This window comes from Vanellus vanellus (assembly GCF_965231255.1).
Source record: "Vanellus vanellus genome assembly, chromosome: 7".
In the NCBI taxonomy this organism is placed as follows: domain Eukaryota; kingdom Metazoa; phylum Chordata; class Aves; order Charadriiformes; family Charadriidae; genus Vanellus; species Vanellus vanellus.
Window position 1 is genome coordinate 28,077,060 of NC_138912.1, and position 23,098 is coordinate 28,100,157.

The 23,098-nt window shown below is 41.2% G+C and overlaps 1 protein-coding gene and 1 long non-coding RNA gene across 2 annotated transcripts in view; both read right to left on the minus strand.

Moving 5' to 3' along the window:
* Positions 1-23,098, minus strand: part of ZCCHC24 (zinc finger CCHC-type containing 24) — a 114,751-nt gene that overhangs the window by 26,544 nt on the left and 65,109 nt on the right. The window lies entirely within an intron of this gene.
* LOC309674492 lies at positions 16,813-19,929 on the minus strand. The gene is made up of 2 exons (XR_014269399.1): positions 19,839-19,929; positions 16,813-17,075 (listed from the first exon to the last, which is right to left on the minus strand). It is a non-coding gene; the product is annotated as an uncharacterized lncRNA (long non-coding RNA).

Here is a 23,098-nt window from a genome sequence, read left to right on the forward strand (position 1 = left end):
CGCTGGTCAGAATAATCCCCTTTCTCAGCCCTAATACCACAGCAGAAATGGCATCCTTATTCTGGAACGCTGGCATTTGTCAACTTGGTGGGAACAAAGAGAGCATTCACTGAGTGGCAGACAGGCGGACGGCCTCAGGAAAAGGCCTTTGAGGGGACAGAAAATGTTCTTCTGTCAAACTTTGAACTCCACCGGAGCTGCTGTTTGTCTTTAGGTCTGACCAGACTGGAGAGAGAGGGCGGTCTTGCATTGACCACATTTTCAGCTGGGGTCGCAGGGCAAATTCAGGTTTATGTTTTACGACATCTGAGTAGCAACAAATGGCCTTTCTCCTGGGGCAGCCCCATGTTTAGTAATCGTAGAGCTCTAGTGCTCAGCTGGGTTTACACTCGCTTGGCAAAATTAAACCTACAAGAAATGGATTTATCTTCACACTTACTTTATACACAGCTGCAGTTATTCTAATATCAGAGACTTGTATCTCCTGTCCCAACACCTAGCAATACACGGCCCTTGCCAGCAGCGAGGGACAGCTTGAGCTCTATCAGAGGTACCAGTGAGAAGCAGCAAGACAAATTAGGGCAAGCCTGCTCTTCCTTGGACATCCTAGTAAGCCCTGCATGATGCTGAGGGACAGGAGACATTTCCACTGGAGACAAATATGTCAGCAACAACCTTATAGAAGAGATTGAGCCCTTTTGAGAGGTTGATCAATGAGTCAGCAGACTCCTCCTCACAAAAAGCACTGGCTCCTCTTGCCCTTGCTGTTGTATTGATGTAGATGGCTCAGGATAGCACCTGGTAACCAAGAATACTCCACTTTATTGAAAACAGATCCAGTGGTTTTCTAAATATCGCATTACCTACTAGCTGAGCACAAGCACTGAGCTCACTTAGAAATCTCTCCACTCGGAGCGATGCACAGCGGTGGTTAATCCTGGGGTATTTGTGTTACGAAAACTGCAATGGAGATGTGGGAAGGCTTAATAATTTCAGATTATCATAGCTTTCTATTTTAAATTGTCATCTAATGAAGCTGTGATAGCGTTATCAAACCTCTGCAGATGTCGCTGTGTTTTAGTGAAAAGTTAAATGAAATTTGTGTGCCATTAATAACATACACTGGGCTATTTCCCACTTGCTCCCATTCCAGAGTGCTCACCAAATTATACAGAGTATATCTGCTAGTATGGAAATGCAGCTACCTTTGCGGTGGAGAGCAGTACCAGTCTGTGCTTTGCATTTTGCTAACTCTTCACAGTAATAAATCTTTTGTCTAAAGGTACTGGGGTGTGCTCAATATGTATGGCCTTCAGGAAGAGAAGCTCTTTCTAATAGCTACCAAATACAAGGCTGTGTTAATGACAATAGGATTTGAATAAGTCTTGAGAAGCTGAAACAATTTTAGCATAATACAGAATTACTCTAAATGTAAGATTAATAATAGCAATAAGAAAAGGATATAGAAAGGTAAGAATGTATTCATTAGGTGTTTAACTTCTATGCGTAAATGGAAACAAAAGAAGAGTATGTGTATGTACATTTAGTGTGAGGTAAACAATTCACGCAGCAAATGCAGGGAATTTTCCTTAAAATGGTGAATGTTACAGTTCAATTAAATTGAACGTGATTGCTAGATGGATCATCAGTGAAGCTGCAGTTAAATAGCTCCATATACTATATTTTGAGAGCTGATGGAAATTGACAGAGGAAACTCTGGGATGGTGTGATGGTGCCTCAGGTGCCCCTTCCTAAAGGCTGGTGTAGCCAAGCCAGCTCAGGAGGAGGAATTGTGTTCTAAGCCATTCCAGTTCCTTCTTGGAGATAAAAGGAAGAAATATGTGTCAAGCATGTCACTGTTAATCTCTTCTGATGCTTGTGGAGAGTGCTTTGGTTGTACAACAAGATGCTACAGCTGTCAGACTGGCCTGTGGGCAGCACACTCCGCGTTGCCAGGATGCATTCAGGGAAACATGTGCAAGAAATCATTTTAGAGACTGCCCATCACCCACTTCTTAAGGACATGGTTCTGAATATGAAATTGGGATATAAACAGGAAAGTCCTCCTCCTTCATCTTATCTGCATATGCAGTAGAAGGGGAATCCAGAGTGTCTTCACTTCTCTAAAGCATACACAGATAAGTGCCTTATTCCTAAACTATCACTCACGACTTGGGTTTAAACAGCATGAGCTGAAGTCATGTCCTCAACATCAGGCAAAGAAGTACTTAAAAATCCCTTCCCTTGCCTGTCCTGTATTCCCTGCTGGATATAAAACAGTGGAGCAGATATTTTCTTTTTCTGCTTAGAAATATATGAAGAACAAGTAAGAAGAACTCTTCAGGGTGCACGGACAGGGAATTTAATAATCTTGAAGTGAAATCAATAGAAAGAGTGGATTAGAATGAAATATAACAATGTGTTATTAAGGAGAGAGATATAAGAAAGTGTGGAATCACATGTTCATTGTAATTTGCAGTGTAGCAAGGAAGTGGAATCTTAATAACAAACCAACTTGCACAAGGTAGATATGCCCGTCAGTCCGAAGTGCGTATCCGTGCTCTCTCAGCAGCTTCGCCAACACTCAGCAGTGCTTCCTGCTCTCTCACTGATTTTTTTTTTAATGTGCTCTATTCTTAAATTATTTCATATTAAAATAGTGCCCTTCTCTAGAAGGAGGGGTGGGGTGATGAATGTCCAGTGTTTTAAAGTGAAAATAGTAGTTGTGATGTCTATGTATGTAGTTCTAATTCTTTGCTTTTTCTGTGCTTAAGTTTGATTTGTGAAATGGCAAAAAAACCACTGTTCTATATCATGTGATATTAGCAATCTTAAATGCACTAAAACTTTGAAAAGCTTTAAGAATAGCCTCCAGAATTTACTTCATTTGCCATCATTGATAATATAGCCATCAGTTTTTCCTTCCTGTAGATGTTTGAAAACATCCTAGGGCCGTTAAACACAGTGAATCCTTGTTACCCTATTTAGGTTTATGATCTAGGAACTTACTCAGCATATTAGGGTAGATGCATGTGAACTGGGATGGGATGGAGCTCATTTCTCACTATATGTGTCTTTGTGCTGTTTTTCTCAGGCTTTATCCAAGTTGATTAACACATTGGTCTTTTATATAAAACTTCTAAAGCTTAAAGCATACAAATATTTTCTGTAAGTAGGGGTAGGTAGGGAAGTACAAAAGAACTTACCCAAACTTTTAATAAAAGATTGAGTCTCTGATTAAGTTGGGATTGTCCCCCAATTAGTTTATGATGCCCTGTAGTTAGTGCCAGTTGAGTGATCTATTATGACTAAATTTGTCAAATCAGAGATGTTTAAAAAAAAATAAAGGCTTTTGATGCCAGAAGACTGTAACCACACAAGGACTATCTTTCAGTTCTCTCATGAAACAGATGTTTCATTGCTTCATCTAGAGGCAACAGAGATCAGCTGGTTACCTCACAGGTTGGCCTGAAAGAGTGAGCGTGTTGCTTGCAGTCGATGACAGAGAAGTGTTTCAGAAATGCACAGTTTGACTTGGGAAAGGGGCAGTGCTGAATAACCAGCTTGGAGTGGTACTTGGCAAGAAGGTTGTGATGACAGTATATTTTTGAAGGCACCGTGAAACAAAGAAGTGTTCCAAAAAAGGAGATAGGCACAACAAATTTCAGGGCAGGAGAACAGCTGCAAAAATCTTTTCTAACTTTGTTTGATCTCTGATTTTAAACTGAACTGCTTTGTTTCACGGTGCCTGCAAACAACCGGAGCACTTCTAATGCCACTGTTCATACCTGTTTGTAGTAAAGTTGGAGCTATTTGTAGCAATCTTGGTGTGTAGATGGATCTGCATTTAACAACACTTTGTTAAACAAGGAGGAGAGGTATTTAAAATGATTAGTTCAGATTTTACAGTTGTGACCTCTGCAGGCTGCACAGCCACTGTTGGTGGGGAGCACCGTTCTGCAGGGAGGATGCAGGCTGGATGTCATTCTGCTTGGTGTGTAAGGTAGCGTGGAGGACATGAGATTAGGAGTGCTGCTGCTTGGTGTCTATACACATCTGTCACTGGGATAACTTGCAGATATCTGCCTGCCTAGACTGCAGGTCCTGTCACGTCACTGGATAAGCACCCATCACACGTGGGGGAGCAGACAGACACCCCTGCTTTGGTGCTGTTGTCTGGCCAGGCATGCACGCAGCAGGAGGCACGCTGCTTGTGATGCAGATGTCTGCAGCTTCTGCTCAGGTGACCGGGGTGGGCTGTGTCAGCCCTCAAGTGCTGTCATAAAAGCTGGGTGGTCTGTCCCAGCTAACATGTACACAACCCTATAGCTTTTTGCATAGGGTGCTGCTTTGGAAAATGTTCTCTCTGTCCGTATTCACTGGAAACTGTTTTGGGACCTCTTTGAAGGATACATCCAACACTGTATAAGGAGATTTGTGCTAAATATTTGTTACAGCAAAGTCAGTTTTGTAAACTTCCAAAAGAAATTGCTTTCAACCACAACTTAGCAATAGTCTGTTGAAGCGTGTGGGGCCAATTTAGGATTTGCATTCCCCTCTCTCTCAAACAATTAGCTCAGCTAAAAGTGGGTTATACTACAAGTGTTTAACCAAGAGAAAAAAATGCCTCTTCTGCTAACCAGCATTATGGATTAACAAAGAACAGAAGTTGCACACGAAGCTCCTGCCTGGCAGTGAGAGCTTTTCAAACAGCAGTTTAAAGCTTCTCCCTAGAAAAGCAGTGATGGAGATTGCCTGGATTAGAGCCTGCAGCGCCTGTGCTCTGTGCAGGAACAGCTGCTGGCTCTGGGCTGGGATCAGGAATGGCAGGGGGATGGAGACGGTGCGGGGCTTCCAGGAGCTGGGAGTAGGCCATTTTAGTATTTGCACTGGTGAATAGGAAGGACAAAAAGAAAGAGTTGGACGTGGTCAGTAAAAAGGCATATAAATAAGGATGGAGAATTTTTCTTCTGTCCAGGAGAGAGAGAGTAACTATTCACAAACCTGTTTATTACAATAAATAAAGAAAAGCTTTAGAGCATGGAGTTCTGCCCTCATTTGAATATGGTAATTATCTTTAGGCCATTGAGATAGAGATTACTATCCTCACAAACAAAGGATATTTCTATTCCCTTAAATGTTGAGAGCCAAACAGCTCCCTACACTGAAGACAAGTCCGAGTTTGCAGAAGGAATTAAGCACCGAAGGCACACTAACTTCCTACAGCTGCCTTGAAATTCCTGGACTAATGAGGTACTACCCGGGCAAGGTATATAATAGGAGGAAAGGGCCTGTGACCATTTTGGCCAGTGTGAAGATGAACTTCCCTTTGCGGCATCTGCACTGTTTGCACATTTGCTTTCCATAAGCCAAGTGCTTAGTCATGTAAACATGTTTCTGAAAACAAGCAAGCCCAGATGCTAGCTGAACTCAAGCTAAATGAAGGTCGTTCAGGTGGCACAGTCTGAACCGAGGCCCTAAATCCCAGGATGTTCTGGTACCTGACTACTGAAGCAGCAAACTGAACAAGGATTTGTCACATATATGCAATGTGTGATTCCCCCTTTGTTTCTTTGGTCCTTTCTTAGTAGAAATTGCAGCGTGTAGTACCAGATTTTGAAGAGAATATTCTGAAACCTTGCATTGCCGACCAAATGTCACACAATAGACAGAAAATCTACACTTGTTGTAGATGCTGGGAAATTTTGTCAGTTAAATGGAAATAAAAAAAGTTTGTGTATCACATCTGAGGGAGAAACAGAGTTGTCCAAAATGCTGACTAGCATTAAAGGCAGGTATGACTTTGGTGCCCCTGTCTCGACTCAGCAGAAAAAGCATGAGCAATACAATCGGTTCTTTCAGTCTTGCCTACACATGCATCCTTCTTGATGATCAGCTGCCTGAAATCAGTTCTCTTCCAGAAAACAGAAGAGTAAATGAGGTGAAATGACCATCAGATAAGCTGTGCTTAGTAGTAATTAATTAACAAAGTTCTCTACTCTCATGTTTTTTTCTTTCCTGCTATGACTTTCATGCTCTTCCTTATTCTTTTCTTCTCTTTTTCAGGATTAGTGTTCTTAATGTTTAAAGACTTCAACAGTGAAGGAAAAAAAAAAAAGGCATGCGTAAAATCTCCTCTATGTCATCCTTCTCTGCAGAAAAGCAGCACTCTGTGTCATCTACAAATGAAGTTTTCTTTCCAGTTACACCTCTCCCCCCTCAGCACTGTCTTCCACCCCGACTACTTGCTCCTTTTAGTCACATTATGATAAACAGACTTCTCTCTGTGGGGCTCGGTGGTTAGTAATAACTCACCCCCATGAGGCAGAAATATAACTTTATAGTCTATGCAATCTGTCAGAAGTGGTGATATGTAGGACTGTACTGTAAGTAGTTGCAGGAAATGCAACTTATGGACCTATTTATTAAAATCTGTTGCAGAAATAGACACACAAACTGTAGCAATTAATGAAAAAAATCACAGAAATATGACTGTATACAACTTGCAAATTATTTTTAAACACAAAACTGCACCAGTAAACTGTTTTCAATTAATGATTTACCAGTTCCGTTTAAAATTGAGCAGGAGATCTCAGCTGAGTGTAGAAACTGTAGTAGATGGGAAAATATTGCACATTGATTTTGAGTTCTTCTGAATTTCAAACCAAAAAGGAGTGTAGATGATAGTTTTGTTTATAATACTAACAACTTCCTGGGAACTTGAAAATTTGCCTTTTTACCTCTTTTACAACATCAGAATTGCAATCACTTTTCCAGACTTGACTGGAAAAAAAAATGCTCTCAACTGATGGAAAAAGAGGTTCTCTCAGACAGGGAGCAATCACAGACAAACATTAACTCATCTTAAACATACTACTAATACATGTAAAGAGACCACAGGAGCTGAAGTGTTCTGTGTGCTGTGCTGATTCAAAACCAGCAAGAAGATATGCATCCTTTAGATGCATAGAAAGATGGAAGAAAATATCCTAGAAAGTTTGTTATCCCAGGATAATCAGCATTAAGAGCAAAGCACCCACACGCAGTACGTTATGTCATTACATCGTTTGGCAATTTCTCCCACCCTTCTTTAGTGCAGTGGAAATCTTGTTCTAGACAGGACTTTTCATTTTTGAATGTATTATAAATATACATACTTCCGTACATATTTACTTGAAGACAAGCTCAAAATGTGCACACCTTGTACTCAGGGAGGCTTGTGGTAATCTTGAATTCCTGAGTGCCCTTATTCCTAAAGTTAAGACTGCCCTATTAAAAAGTTTGCTGCCCTTGGGGACAAGTGTTAGTGAAATTGTTGGTGATGCTAATAGAACTGTTGCTACTCTTGGGTAATACGGCCCAGTTCATGAAACAACTTGAAGATGAGGATTTTATGGATCACAATATCAAAGATGTTTAGAATATACCATGAACACAGTGAAAGTGTCTGTAGGACCTCAGAATGCAATCCAGCTTGTACTTCTGTTTGGTGGAAAGCTGTAGAAGACAAGCCGACTCTTGAACTGCTAAGAACACGTTGAGCTATTCTTGAATACCCTTTGCTTCCTAAGAGGTGTGGGCACCATGTTCAGGTACACAGTAGAGCACTTGAGTAGAGAGGTGAGGCTGTGCTGGTTTTGGCTGGGGTAGGGTTAATTTTCTTCATAGTACCTAGAATGGGGCTATGTTTTGGAGTTGTGCTGGAAACAGTGTTGATAATACAGGATGTTTCAGTTACTGCTGTGCAGTGCTTACACAGTGTCAAGGCCTTTTCTGCTCCTTATACTGCCCCGTGGGCTGGGGGTATACAAAAAGTTGGGAGGAGACACAGCTGGGTCAGCTGACCCCAACGGGGTCCAAGGGATATTCCATACCATACGACGTCATGCTCAGTATATAAAGCTGGGGGAAGAAGAAGGAAGGGGGGAATGCTGAGTTATGGCATCTTGTCTTCCCAAGTAACCGTTATGTGTGACAGAGCCCTGTTTTCCTGGAGATGGCAGAACACCTACCTGCCGATGGGAAACTTGCACAGCTTTTGCTTTACCTATTAACCTGTCTTTATCTCAACCCACGAGTTTTCTCACTTCTACACATTTGATTCTCTCCCCCATCCCACCGGGGTGGGGAGAATGAGCGAGCGGCTGTGTGGTGTTTAGTTGGTGGCAGGGGCTAAACTGTGACAGAGGAAGATGAGAGTAAAGCAGGCCAGATAATTTCCTGCAAAGAGGGGCTAAACTGCAGTATTTGGAGAGGGGAAGAGAAATTTTGCTTGATAATTATGACAAGTTAGTCTTGGAGAGTAATACTATAATAGTCCTAAAACAGTGACTAAATTTGACCGATCTTGAGATTGCACTATGAAAACATTTCCAAAAGCTCTCTCCTCTGGCTGCCAGCATCATCTCTTGCTCTTGTTCAGCTTCAAGCAGCTGTTTTTCATCCATAAATTCAATTCACGCCACTGAACGTGGGCTCACTCCGTAGAAGGGATATGGTTGCAAGCAGTGAAAACTAGCTAGTGCTATGCGTGTGTCACATATATAAATATTGCTGGCATTTAACTGCAACCATCCTACCTAGTAAATGCAGCCATGCAGATACTGTATGAGACCAGAGGGAAAACTGATTCTTGTGGGATGCCATAAAACTGAGCTAAGGAAGGGAGACAACTATTGGAAGTGCTGTTGCTGTTTAAAAAGACTGAAGCCATCTTAACACATCGCTCTGGTTGTCTGCCACTTCTTCTTGGTGCAACAGCTGTATCTCATGGCCAGTAGTGTTGAATGCTAAATAGGTGCAGGATAAAGAGAACGGACGTGTTCTCTCTTAATTGCCAGAATGAGGTCATCCATCAGTGCCATTACAGTGGTTTCATTTGTGTCCTGGCTTGCATCCAAACTGTGCTGGGACCACTTCAGTTAGCTAAGGCAGACTCCCTTAACTTTTGTAAGATGTATATTTCTTACCACAGGCAGAGCAGTCCTTCAAAGAACTGTATTTTTATCGATACTTTTGTGAACATCTGATAGCCAGACAAGAAGCTGTCCAAGATGTTTGCATAGGGAAGCAGTAGCTTGATTTGAACTTATGCCATACAATTAACCAACCTTTTAATAAATCTTAGAAGATTAAGTATGCACTGTGCTGTTTAAGTTGCTACTGCTTTGTCTTAACCCTTCCCTCCCTCCTACCTGCTTCTGCCCTTTCAGTATCTCGTTAATCAATTCTGCAGACATTTGGGATCAAAACCCACTGGCAGTAAAGGGGGAAAAAGCTTCCCTAGTATTACTGCTGAGCTATAGGCTGGATCTGGGATTTTTTTAAAAAATATATTTATACTACTGACCACAAAATGGCTTAATGCCCAGATCCTGCAGTAGGAGTTCCTCCAGCAAAACCATTTAATGATTCATCTTCATCTCTCTTAAAAGAAATATAACTATAAAATTATATGCAAAATATACATGGCACTTTACTTACAGGGAAGGAACAAGATTTCACCAATCCCAGGTGTCCACCTCATTAGTCTTAGGCTCAGCAGCATATCTTTAATAAGCTTGCAGGTATCTGCTTATTCAGCCTACCCAAGTGGTCTCCTGGTTTGTTTGTCTTTTAAGTTTAAACTTATCAACCTTTTTTAATTAAGGTTGGTGTCTTCAGCTCACAGCAGATATGGGTATATTATTATTTTGTTTCATTTTGTTTGTATTAGCTGGGTTGTGTTTTAATGTGAGGTCATTGCAGTGAAAAAGTTTTATGTATAAATCCAAAGAGGGTGAAAAAAAAGAAAAAAAATCTCCACCACTTGCTGGAAATGGAAATAAATTGGCAGGGTCCTAAGCTTCTACAGATTTCTGCATTCTTAATAGAAATTAGGTGGTATAGTTCAATATAGCACCCTGGAAATTAATAAAGTGAGCTTAGTGCTCGGTGCTTAGTCAAGATGTCGGGGCTTGAACAGCTAACCCCTGGAAAGGCCCTCCAGTAGCCAGAGGCAAGGCCAGCCTCACCAGTCCACCTGTGTAGATAGGTTGGGCCAATTCAGTGTGACAGACCTTTCACATTGGGATACAGATTTCATCAAAATTTGATCACTGTGAATTTAGTTGGACTGAACAAGCCTCCTGACCATACTAGTGCCAACTCCCTAAACTTTACAAACTGATATAACTGTCTTTGCTCAGCAGATAAGCAATCACCTGTTTGAGGTCAAAGTGGATGAAGTTGAGTGCCAAAACTCATGTAACACCACATCTCTGGGTGCACCCCTAGCTGCCGGGATCCAACTGCATGGCATGTCCTTGTTTTATTCCTGTCTTCTAGCTGTAGCATTACATACGTACCCATCTTTCTCCCAGAAATAAAATTGTGACTCTGGGAGCATGTATAATTACTAATACGTGAAATGTCAGTTGCTTTTCTTCAGCATTGTTAGGAATGTTCAGCAACTTTAAAGGTGACATAAAGATGAAGCCCTAAAACTCTCGCACAATTCCATTCTGTTCAGCATCCCTACTCTTTGGGGGAAGTTAACGAAAGTAAAGCACACAGAATAAGATGATGCATCTAAACGTAGTATAGAAGTATTGGCTTGTGCCTGGTCAGCAACATTGGACTGTTTCACACCCTTCAAAGATTGTCTTTTGAAACAGAAGCCTGGAAAGAACAAGGACCTGTCAGCACTACCCCCACCACCCTCTATGACCACCAGCTTCGGTCCTGGACCTCGCATGGTTAATCCAGAGCAAAGTATATTTCACAGCACGGAAAGGGGCAGGCTGCCTCAACAGGCTTTGGTTTTGAGATGACTTTAGCTCTTTGTAATTGCCAAGATAGCACCTGCACTAGGAACAAATTTTAAAAAGTAGGTCACAACTGCACACACAATTACTGATTGCACAAAACAGGCAAGCTATAAAAGTGTCCTGGCGTATCTGCTTTAAGTGCTGGCGCGCGATGTCAGGAAACCCAGAAAACACAGGACCACCTGTGGAGTCCTCCTTGTGGTATGATCCTGTTAAGTTAATACTCTCAAGCCTCTCTGCTGACTAATACAGGCAAACACTACAGCCAGCCAGGATTTTAATAAGCGGGACACTTTTACCTACAGCACATGCCAACCCTAAGCTTGCTGTGGAAAGCGAGCACAAAAGTAAGCAAGAGGTTAAAAAAGAAAACGTCTGGCTTTTTCAACAGCTGGGTTCCATTGTGAAAGGGTCATGTGGTGCCAAGGAAAACAGAAAATAGGAAGGCACACAGATTTGTTAGTTTGAAGTAATTGACCACATGGTGTCCAATGGTTTGTGTTCTCATGTTCTCCAGAGCGAGGTCCCATGGGAGCTGAGGCAGGGGTTCCAGTTCCTAGCACTCTATTGTTTACCCTGATGGTTTCCAGATGCTGGAGACAAGGACAGTGAAATCTTTGGGATGCTGCCAAAGAATGAAAAAGACTAAAGAAAACACTGAGGGTATTTTTTTCGTTTTATTTTTAAAGAGACAGTACTTCTTTTCAGTAAGATCACCTTCATTTTGAGTTCCCCTGCTCTCCCAAATATACATGCACACACTGCTGCTCTACCTTTCTCCTGTTCCCTCCCCCCTGCCCTGTTTCTCTGTCTTTTTGTATTTAAGCAGCTCTGTAATGCAACCAACCAAGGGAAAGCAACGTAGGGTTTTTTTCTTTTCCCCTTGGCATCCATAGCTTATTTAGCTGTAACACAGTGAATGTGCAAAAATGGTCAGAAAACCCCAGCGAAAACTTCATAGCAGGCAGATCACCAAGAGAGTGTTAGCAGTGATGGGAAAGCCTCAGAAGCCTGTGAGTTCAAGTTTGCTTTGGCATGGCTGGAAGAAGTTTGCAGAATTCTACAACGCATTTCCAAACATCTGAACCATGGAAATCAGGGAAGGGGAGAAAGAACGGGAGAGCAGTAGGCACTTTCACTGGCAAAGCCAGAAAGTGGAGAAGAACAACAGAATGTGCCATAATGGAAAAAAAAAATCACAAAAAAAAAAAAAAACCCACCCAAAAAAACCCCAAACCCAACCAACAAACCCAAACCCTCCTGGTAATTAATTCTCAACTTCCGGAAGGATGAGGTCTAAGAGCAGTGTTTGGAGACCTGTATTTCTAGTCTAGTTTGGCTGCGAGCGCTCTGAGTCACAGCAAGTTTCCGCGTTGCTCCTACGTGTATGTATGTGCTTGGGGTTGGGCAGAGACTGTGGAAATCTACAAAAGAGTTCCTTCAAAACGTGGTGGATGAGATAGCTGTCCTGTTCACATGTTAGAAATATCAAGTTGTGCCTTTCCTTTTGTTTTAATGAAGGCTATCTGCTGTAGTCATGTCTTTGCTGCAGTCTTCACATCTCCCGAGAGGGGCGGTAAGTGCATGGGAATGGGTGTTCTGCACAAAAACCCCTAAACTTCTCTAAAATAGTCTTTGTAGAGAGTTTAATTTGCTAAAATAAAACTTCAGCAAAAACCACCATTCAAAAAAAAAAAGTTTTGAAACAATCTACAAGCTTGATTCTAGATTTACTGGTAAGTATAAAAATCCACTCATATCATTGTTCAAACCACACCTATATACTCAAAACCTTAGACAAACTGCTGGCCAGATTTCAGACCCCCTGATACTACTGTCCTCTGCTCTGTCAGTTTCTTCCAAAGAACCTCTTACAAAACCCAAAGATGCTGAAATCTGATGTTCTGGGCCTAAGGTACGATAAAAAGGCGCAAGTGCCTTTCCTTTTTGGCCTTCCTGTCTCCTGGGGAGGCTGAAAGGGCCCTCACATCTCTTCCTGTTGTGATTTGGTAGTCCTTGCCTGTAGGGCTGGTAAAAATGCATTGTTCAGAGAGGCATATTCGCTTGTTTCTACTGTACATTTCTCAGATTTTTAATGTTAGATGTACTCCTTTCTTTTTCTTACTGTATGTGTTAATGTTAAGACAGAGGAGCTGAATTCTGACAGCACTGAAATGAAAAAGGGTTTAAGAAAGCAACTTCTCAGCAGATGCTGTAAAAAGTACTTTCAATGTGAGCTGATATTTCAAAAACTGAGAGCAGGGTATGTTTGTCCATTGACCTCTATGTGCCCAGTCGTTCTGTGTGTCAGACAAGCGAAGGACTGTGCTGACACACATCTCAATGCACGCACTTGGTAAATCCATTCAGAAATGAATTGAGAGGCACATGATGAGTAAGTTTATGCATCTGTTTGACAACGGGCCTTAAACATTAACTGTCTTACTTTTCAAAGAATTGTGCTACTTTCCAACTCTAAAACCAGATCAGACCATAACGGAATGCTAAAACAGCGCAGCCTTTTTAGTTCTCTGTTGTGATGAAGTACAGTGTCACCATTTTTCCCCTTTTTAAAAAAAAAAATATAATTTAAACTGTGTTTGAAAAAGAAAAGCTTCCCTGTGATTTTCTAATTCACCTTTTTCCTTGTTCCCAAATAATATGTAATAAATGAGCTGCAAGGCTATTTACCTGTCCACAAACTCTAAAAAATTTCTAAGGTTGTTATTACACAGTATTTGAATTACATCTTGAATGGTGCCTGTTACCAGCAAGCAGTCAGGTGGTTCCGTGTCAAGATTTTGTTTTACAGTATAGCATGTCTAATACCTTATTTGGTTAATCATAGAATGGTTTAGTTTGGAAAGGACCTTGAAGATCATCAAGTTCCAACCCCCCTGCCATAGGCAGGGACACCCCCCACTAGACCAGGTTGCCCAAGGCCACGTCCAGCCTGGCCTTGAACACCTCCAGGGATGGGGCCTCAACAACCTCTCTGGGCAACCTCTGCCAGTGCCTTACCACCCTCAAAGTGAAAAACTTCTTCCTAATGTTCAATCTGAACCTGCCCTCTTCCAGTTTAAAGCCATTCCCCCTCATCCAATCGCTACGAGCCCGAGTAAAAAGTCCTTCCCCAGCTCTCCTGTAGGCCCCCTTTAGGTACTGGAAGGCCGCAATAAGATCTCCCCAGAGCCTTCTCTTCTCCAGGCTGAACAGCCCCAACTCTTGTAGATCTAATGGCAGCTGTGGTAACTATATCACATTTTCTGGAGTTGGACCTTTTTTATTTTTATTGTAACTAAAGGCAGTTATTTCCTTCACTAAATAGCTTTATTTTGTACAGGCACGTACATGTCAGAATTGCTATGCGGGGCCAAACAAAGGTGCTAGTCCAGTCCCTGGCACGGCCAGCAGTGGGTGTCACGGGATGGTACAAAACCAATCTAAGTATAAAACAGTATTTACCCCTGTATGCTCTCCCAGCCTCCACCGATTTATAATTCAGGGATGCTGAGCCCAGAGGTGCTATCTCTTTCCACCCTCCATTCTGAGTTTGCTTCTGAGAAATATAATCTGAGAGTACTGTATCTGATAGAGCACAGCTGACAAAAGAACGAATGAATAACTATGTCGTGAACATGCTAACCAAGTGGCAGCGTTAAGTCGTAATTCACTTCCACTGAAAAAACCACAAATCACTAAATGCTCCATATTTCTCATTTCGGGTAGAGATAATGAACAACGCGACTGCCAAGGGCTACATGAAAATCCTTATGTTCCCCACATTTTGTCTTCTAACTTGAAAGATGCAGGGAGAATCAAAGTGACTTACAGTCAGCATAGAAAAGATACTTTTTGTTTTCAGCCTTGTGCTTTTTGGAGGCTCAAATGGTATCAAGTCGATGAGCAAGAATGTTTTTATAAAAGGCTCCGTTTTCTCTGTTGAGGTGTTTTGGTTTAGACATGCTGCTTGTGTTGGTGATGTTATCAAGACATGCTTTTCAGTCCAGTTCCTGAAAGACAAAGTCCCGCAGACAAAGGCTACTACCAGAGCTCACTCTCTTCCTGCGCACTGATCTTATGAGGGCAAAGGGAGGACCACAGGCAAGGCTGGGCAGCTTGCACTGGCCCACCCTGGACCTGGTCCACCTTCCCTGGGGAAGAAGTACGGCTGTGGTACTGCCGCAGAGATTGTACAGTCTCGTCTCTGCAGACAAGCAGAAGAGCGTTCCCTAGAGTCAGTCACATGAAAACTTAAACCTCAACCAATTTTTTATCTTGTTACCATGATGTAAACAAACATAGGGAAAATGCATTGAAATAGAAAACATAACTCTTGCTTAAATTAATGTGCTAAATTTATCACTTTATTTATTGTTGCTTTTCTTTTAAGACTTTGTTAACTGCAAAAGCATAGAGACTGCCTTACAGTCCTGTAGAGAGACTGCCTCAGTTTTTGAGTGTACCTTGCCTCCTTATTGTTTTCTGTTTTAGCAGACTTGAAATGAATAGGTGCATAACTGAAATCAGTTCTTAGTATTCATGGAAAGAATAAAGTGTATTGAATGACAGAGGTAGAGAAGACAGAGCTTGAAGGGGCATTTAATACATGATAATTTTTCCTATTTTTTTTTCATAACAAATGTTATGAAAACAAATTTGAACAATGTTGAAATTTGTTCATAACAAATTGTTTTGGTGAAGATGGTTGAGGAATGATCCTTAGGTAGTCTTAATGGGCAAATGCGGCTTGATGGCTTCATAGTGGCTGTGAATCTAGCTCCTAGCAGTTCCCTCTTAAACTCTATTATAGAGATGAACTGTATGGAAGGATATTTACTGCAATCCTCTGAATATACGTACTGCAATTTTTACCGGCTTTTAGGTAGTCCCTGAGGAGTATGTTACCAATTCCCTTGTACTTTCTGCTTTTTCAGGCACTTGAGGGAGAGTTTCAAAGGGCTGCCAGAAATTAGTACACTTGGGGCTGCAGGTCTTTGCCAAAGCAGTATGAATATCTAACACAACTGGGTTAAAGCTTAGCGGCAAGATGGAAACCTTTCAGTTCCACTGCACTTTCAACTGCTGCCAACCTGGCACTCCAGCGTGCAAGTTTTGAATCTAGCGTGGTGTATTTTTTTCCAGGCAGATTTTTTTCCTTACTGTAAAAACTGACTGCTCTATTTTAGAATAACATTTCATTTACGGTATGTAAAAGGTGGCTTGAAGGAGCTCTAGGACAAGCCTTTGGTGGCTTAAAAAGAAATAATTTCTTAGTAAATATGTGTATCCTCTTCATCTGTATACACATTTTTGTTATTGGAGAGATGAGCATGAATCCTGGGTATTTATTTGCCTTTTTCTTAAGTGTGCTACTAAAACAGCTGATATGTTTTAAATAATCAATATAAGAATGGACACCAAGTGCTTCCTAACCAGCTAGTGCTTTGGAGAATATCTTGGTTTGGATGTTTTATTTCAGACATCAAGAAGGGGCTTTGTTTTCACAAAGTACAGCTCATCAATCTGTTTTTCAGGTGTTCAACACAACTAAATTAGTGGGGTTTTTTTTTGTATCTTCACTTCTATGATTTTTCAGAAAATAAGATGGAGTACAGTACAGAGCAAATTCAGTACCTAGTGCCAAAAGTGAAGGTAGTATTTAGTTTTGCAACTTTTTTCTTACAGTTCAAATATTTAAGAGTTTGACCTCTTAATCTAATGCTCTGCATCGGCATTGGAGATTGACCTCTGATCAAGACAAGAAATTTTAATTGGAATATATGGATATATGCAATAGACAAAAAAAGAGAGAGATACCTTCAACATTTGTCTGTGACTTCAGTGTGCTAATAATGTGCTTGCAGCAAGCAGCTGATTCTCCTCAAGTACATCTGACCTAGCAGATGTCTTAAAAGTTAGGGAGCTATGACCTCAAGCACTGGCTTATGGAGAGGTTGGCTCCCAAAGAGGAGCTCCCAAAGAGACAGTCAGAGAGAGAAAATAAGACAGGAAAATGGTTTTATTTGTTGCATCCGGTTAACCGGTAACAAAACAAACAGAAAAACATACACAATTATATCCTGGATTTCAAGAGCTTCAATTCCAAACTTTGTTTGACCCGGTTACTCTGGGCTGGCTTTAGAAAATGAAATGCTGTCTTTCCTCCTAGGCTTGAAAACTGTTTCCTGCCTGGGATTTATGACTAGTGGTGGACCTCAAAGGACTGCATAATGTTCAGTATCATAGGAAGTGAAGTAGATTTAGCTGCGAACACAAACCAAAAAGGGGATTATCAGCAGATTTCTGCAGCGCTTGTGTCTATCACGTGTAGCAGACTCCAAGGAGTTTTCTCCCCTCTTCTTTTGTTTATACTCAGTAAATTGCATGTCTGGGGATTGTATGTTGTGGTCAAAATGTCATCAGTTAAAATGTGAGTAGTTTTAAACTGGTTACATCGCTCTAAAATATTTTACATTAGGATACTATCTTTTTCCCATCCAAAATACAGACTTTGGCTATTTCTGCTGCAACTGTTTAAAGCTTTTTTTTTTTCTTCCTGGAGGTTCAGGCCTAAAATACTCATATGTTGTATGCCTTTTGACCTGTGTGTTTCCTTGTCAGAATGCATGAACAGATTACAGTACAGGCAGACCATGCTGCTAATAATCCATGGGGACATCAGATAGCAGAGCACTGAATGACCCGAGTGGTTTCAAATTGGGCTTCATTCATGGCAGCTGAAGTTGTGCTGTAGAAATCAGTGGGAATAAGATGCAGCTCCCATAGGGATGAACTTAAATAGAGGTGCGGTAACATTTTCTCATTTGCAAGCAGTATCTGGTTTGAGAAGAATTGAATATAAGTTGCTAAGAAATTAGGAGTTTTCAAACCTCTCCTAGTGAGAGCCTCGTAACTGGTGCAGAACTTATGACTACCGGTAATATTTTGCATTTCTTGTTATTGTGCTGTCCTTGAAGCACTGTGAAAATATCACTTTGAATTCCCAATTCTCCTGTGCACTCTGGACTGGACTAAGCCTGCATGGCAGTGCCTTACCTCCTAGGCACTTGTGTTGTCAGCCCCTCCAAAAAGCCTGATTTTTTGGGGAGTCACTGAGCACCCTCTCCCAGGCCATCTTAAATATTTATACAACAGGTCACTTCAGAGAGGAGATAATGACTGGGAAATCTTGGTCCCTGTACGTCTTTAAGACAGCAGCTGCTGTCAGGAGGGAGAGGATGCAGCTTCTTCATCACACGGAGCGGCACTGCAGCTGCTTGGATGGTACTAGTGCCAGGGGCAGGGTTCAAGCCTTGTAGCCCCTCCAGAAAACTCATGCCTGTGGTCTTGTTACATCTTTAGCACCTTGGTTGCCTCTTTCTTTCTTCTGTATGTATTCTTTATCTTTTCTAGCAAGCCACTATTGTTTCGCAGGTTATATCAAAAACTAAAAGCCAAAACTTCTACTCAGAAATTATTTATGCAAAATACTGAGCAGACATAATTTTCTGCTTCTTACTGTAGGCCTCTGCCTACCTATGTTTTTTGTATATAAAGCACACAATATGGCCGAAGGAGAATCTGTGTTAAGGGAAAAAACCTTTCCAGAGCTAGAATAGGACCTGAAGGGAAGAGGGTTTAATTCCACTATGGCACTTGGGACATGTTGCCTTTCTTAACCCTCACTTCCCCGTGGATTACTAGTTACTTTTGGCTTAATAGGAACATGGTAAGGCAAAGTTAATAATTTTAGACTCTTCTTCTTGTGGCAGTATGGGTCAAACAGAATAGAAAGAGTGTAAGAATACAAATAAGAGGAAGAATGGATTAGGTTCTGTTACTGAACAAACAAAGCTCTCTTTGAACCTAAGGGTTAAGGACTGCAGGGTATGACAAAATATTTCAGCATGTAAAGTCTGTGTCTTTGGCACTTGATACCTAAAGCTTGTAGGCATGAGAGCTGAGATCTAGGTGTCTGTGTCTTGTCTATCTTCTGTCATGAGTGTAATCACTCAAGCAAGCAAGTTCTTAAATATTTAACTTCAAAAGCACATGAAAAATTATACTGAAATCTGGTAAATTTATGGATTTGCTTGATCATGGTCTTATGACTCCAGTAGTAAACTTAAATTGAAGGAACCTGAACTTAAACTGTTTTTTCCTTAAAAGAGGAAAAAAAATATTCTTATCTCGACCCAGTTTCATTCCTCTGTGAGAGTTGTGTATGTGGGGAAAAGTTCAGTGCTTGTTACTCTTCCTAACACTCAGACTATTTTAGAGCAGACAAAAGAGAAAAGAACCATTGCTGAATGAGACTCTGTTTCCATTGCTTAAGATGGCTCTCATCTTGCTGTAGAAATACGTGTGAAAGCAAAAGGGACAGCTGCACCAAAGAGCCCAGTAACCCAGAAATTTCCTGTCCCATTCTTTCCTATGGAGAATGTGGGGATTGGGGAGCTCTCAAGACAAACATGCATCTATATTCCCATATAAGACGACAGCACAGCTGCCAAGATTGCAAGATGCCACAGAGTCTGTAATTGTTTCTGAGACAAACTGTGCTAGGAATGGATAATCCTGCCTTTTATTTATACATAAAAATATATTTTTTTTAAAATTCCCTGTTAGGTTATCCATTAAAGTCAAGTGGATGCTAGGGTAAACAAACACAAAAATTACTAATTTCTAGGTTCCACCACTGTTTCACTGGGACTGAGATTTTGTGACGGTTTTTGCTGTAGTGTTTTATAATGCTTGCTCACATGCACCAGAAACACTGTGAGAAATGACTGATTAGTGAGGGTGGGTGTTGTCTTTTTCTTCTTGTGATGCACATATAGAGTTACATAAAACTGGAAGTAAACAGTTGTCCGCTCAGGACAAAGATGTTTTTCTGCTGAGCTCACTTCAGATGCAATTAAGATCAGAGCTGTGATGCCGACTGAGATGAATAGTCATAGGAGACCTATAATATTACCGATGTAACACAGACTTTCCCGGCAGCTGTGGAAGTTAGAGGCTGCGTACCTATGGTTTTGCTCTCATTTGCTTTGAGAACTGGCAGGCATCCCGTTTTTTTCCCTCCACAACACCGTGATGCCAACTGTGGCTTGTCCTCTGCTGCAGCCGCTGCTTCTCCCTGGGGGCACTGCTCCTCGGAAACAGTGCCTGTGCACAAATGGACCAATTTACTTTTCCATTTTCTCTTAGCTCTTAAGCTGTGAAAAGATAACAGCAAGTACAGAAAGCCTGTTTCAAAGAGACGTTTCACCTTTTGCTGTGGAGCATTAGGACGTTGCTCTCTGGATCCTGACTAGAGATAAAACCTTATATGCAAGATTGACCAAATGAACTCTTTGTATGTGTCTGAATTGGACTCCCCGAGGAAATCCATTGCTCCTTTCTCTTTCTTTCTTTCTCCTCCCCCTGCACCTTTTTCCATTGCATGACAACGGCGGAAAGAGGGAAAGTGAAAGGAATAAAAATAAAAGATCAAGGAAGTTGATATGATCAGACTAAGTGGCCGTTTTTCCCCATTGTACTTAAAATCCATGCATTAAAAAATTTTGAAAGCATAGGTCTGCAAACTTGCTTGCTGGCTGCATTGATGTAAATTGCTGCTGGTATTTCTGCATGAGAATACTCCATCACTAGCAGGGAGCAGTTCAGCAACCAGTTCTGATCAGAGAAAACAGTGTTTTAAATATCACCTTATTGATATCTTGTGCTTGTTTTCATAGTTGTTTTTTTTTTCTTTTCTTTTCTTGGCAATAGATCTGCAGTGTTCTGATTTCTGAAAATGTACGTATTTTTGTTAAAGAGTACTTGGATTCTACAATGGAATGGCATTCTCTTTCAGAAGTTAAAACCAGTCAGGTTTTGGGGAAAAAAGTAATACCCTTAGGTTCAAGTCTTGCAATTTGATTCATACAGGATGACCTGTAGTACAGTTGGAAATTCCTCTGAAGTTTAGGGAAAATCTTCATAGACACAAGGATCTGACTGTAAATTCATGATCTTGAAAACATATGCTTTGTCACTTTGCAGTAGACCAGAGCTGTAGCCACGTCTTGATGTTTGAAAGGAAATGTATTAAAAATTTAGTCATTTTCCTCTAATGGAATATCTTGTATTTGCTTATTTGGAATTAAACATCAGCCTTTCCTCATGTAAGTACTGAGGCAAACATATATGGTCAGACAGAAGGACTTGATCTTCCAGTATGAGGCAAAGGATAAAGAAATTTGCTTTATATTGGCCTGGGAGCATTTGTATTAGTTGAAGTAAAAAAAAAAAATAAAAAAAATTCCCTTCTACCACATCTCCAAGAACCAGGCATGAATCTGATAGAGACATCTGTGGCTGGAAAAGGTGCTACATTCTGGCCAAGCTGTCTCTGCAGAGTGAAATACAGGGTAAGTGAAAGTACTTCCCTGGAAAAGCAAGTAGTAGTAAGGCTATACATACAGATGTGAGAGAGGCTTCTCTTCTGCTCAGTGATACCTCCTGCCAATGCAGGCTGGTGGAAGAGGGGAGAGGGGAAGAAGCACTCAGAGGTGAAAGGAAAATAAGGAGAGAGAAGAAAATCAAGTGGCAAGCGAGGGACTGCAGAAAACACTATGAAAACAAGACCAAAAATAATGTCTCTTTGGCATTCAGGTTCTTTTCTTACATTTCGCACTTATAACACATTGCGAACTCACCCTGCTATGGCAGCCAACCAGTTAGCACCCTGTCCTGGAGAGAGCTAGCTGACTAAAAGCAGCATTTTGGGAATGGATGAACCAAGTACGGTGTCTGTATGCAAAACTGTAAGGCCACCTCCAAAGAGCTCATTTGGTCTACAAGTTAAACAAATGTAACGAACATTTCTTCAGATTTATGACCGTTTGAATTGTCCAGCACAGATTTCTCTCTAATTTGGCAATATATTTCTGGTCAGTTCCTCCTGATAGGGCTGAAATCTGCACTGGTTATTCTGCTTGTTGTAGATTAGGTCTGTAGAGACCCTGCTATCTCTTTTGATTTGCGCTGTGATGAGGCCAACAGGATCATCTGGGAAAATAAAGGCTGGTCAGTCTCCCTTTGGTCCCTGGCAAAACCATGGGGCACATCCTCTTGGAAGCCACTTCTGGGTACATAAAGGAGGTCACCAGGAACAGTCAGCATGGACTTACCAAGGGGAGATCATACCTGGTTATTTTCTATGATAAAATAACTGGATTTGTCGATGAGGGGAGAGCAGTGGGTGTCAGTAATGTGGCTTGAAGCAATCTGTAGACAGGTAGTAATAAAGTATAGAGATCTAGAAGATTGTTATGAAGGCCAAATAAACACTGGGACTGTTTAGACACAGTAAGTGAATGAGTATGTGATAGAATTGCAGAGTGGGTAAACTGGAAGTTCTCCTAGCGCTTTTGCAGAGGAAGATGTTAAACTGAATTAGAAAATAACACACTGAAAAGGTAAAGGAAATATGCATTATACAATGCATAGTTCCAACCTTTGGCACTGACTGAGACTAAGAACTGAATTGGATTGAAAAGCAGAATCAGGGATTTAGAAAGAGTGAGAACAATGAGTTAGGCATGGTAAAAACTCCTCTGCAGTTAATAAAATAACATTATTCTGCAGGACACATGGCAACTACAACTCATATAGTGTCTTTGTCACATTGTTTTAAAATTTTACATCCACTAGAGGACTTTTTAAAACTTCTGAAAGTATCTGTTCAGTCATTGCTCTTTACTAGGAGTGATCTCTCTTTTAAGGCTGTTCCTGTCTAATAGTCTGAGAAAAGGTGCTGGGTATCTCCAAGCTTTTGGCAGCGTTGGCAGAACATACGCAGCAGTTGCGAATCTGATGGTGGAAGATGATGATCCTATGGAAAGGGTCGGAAGCATGAGTCAGGTGACACAGAGTGCAGGATGCCATAAGAGTATAGTTGCAAGCAACGACGGGGTTGTGGAGAACTTGGTGAACACCAAGATGCTCGTAGGAAGAGAACACTGACAAAGATGCTAGTGTTGGGGGAGGGACAGAAGAGGATGTAATCAGAATAAGAGAGATCTGAACTTAACTAAAGTGGCACTGAGCTGCAGGCATGCTGCTATTTTAGTCCGCCTCCTGGAACTGCAGGGTTATTTACTGGAAATCTAGCCTGAAAATGCATTCTTTGTGTAATGCTCTAAATGGGAAGCCACCCCAAGGGATGCGAATTACCAAATACTGTGACGCTTTGGTGTAGAAGATAAACCCAAACAAACCAGGACTCTCAAAGGCCTACA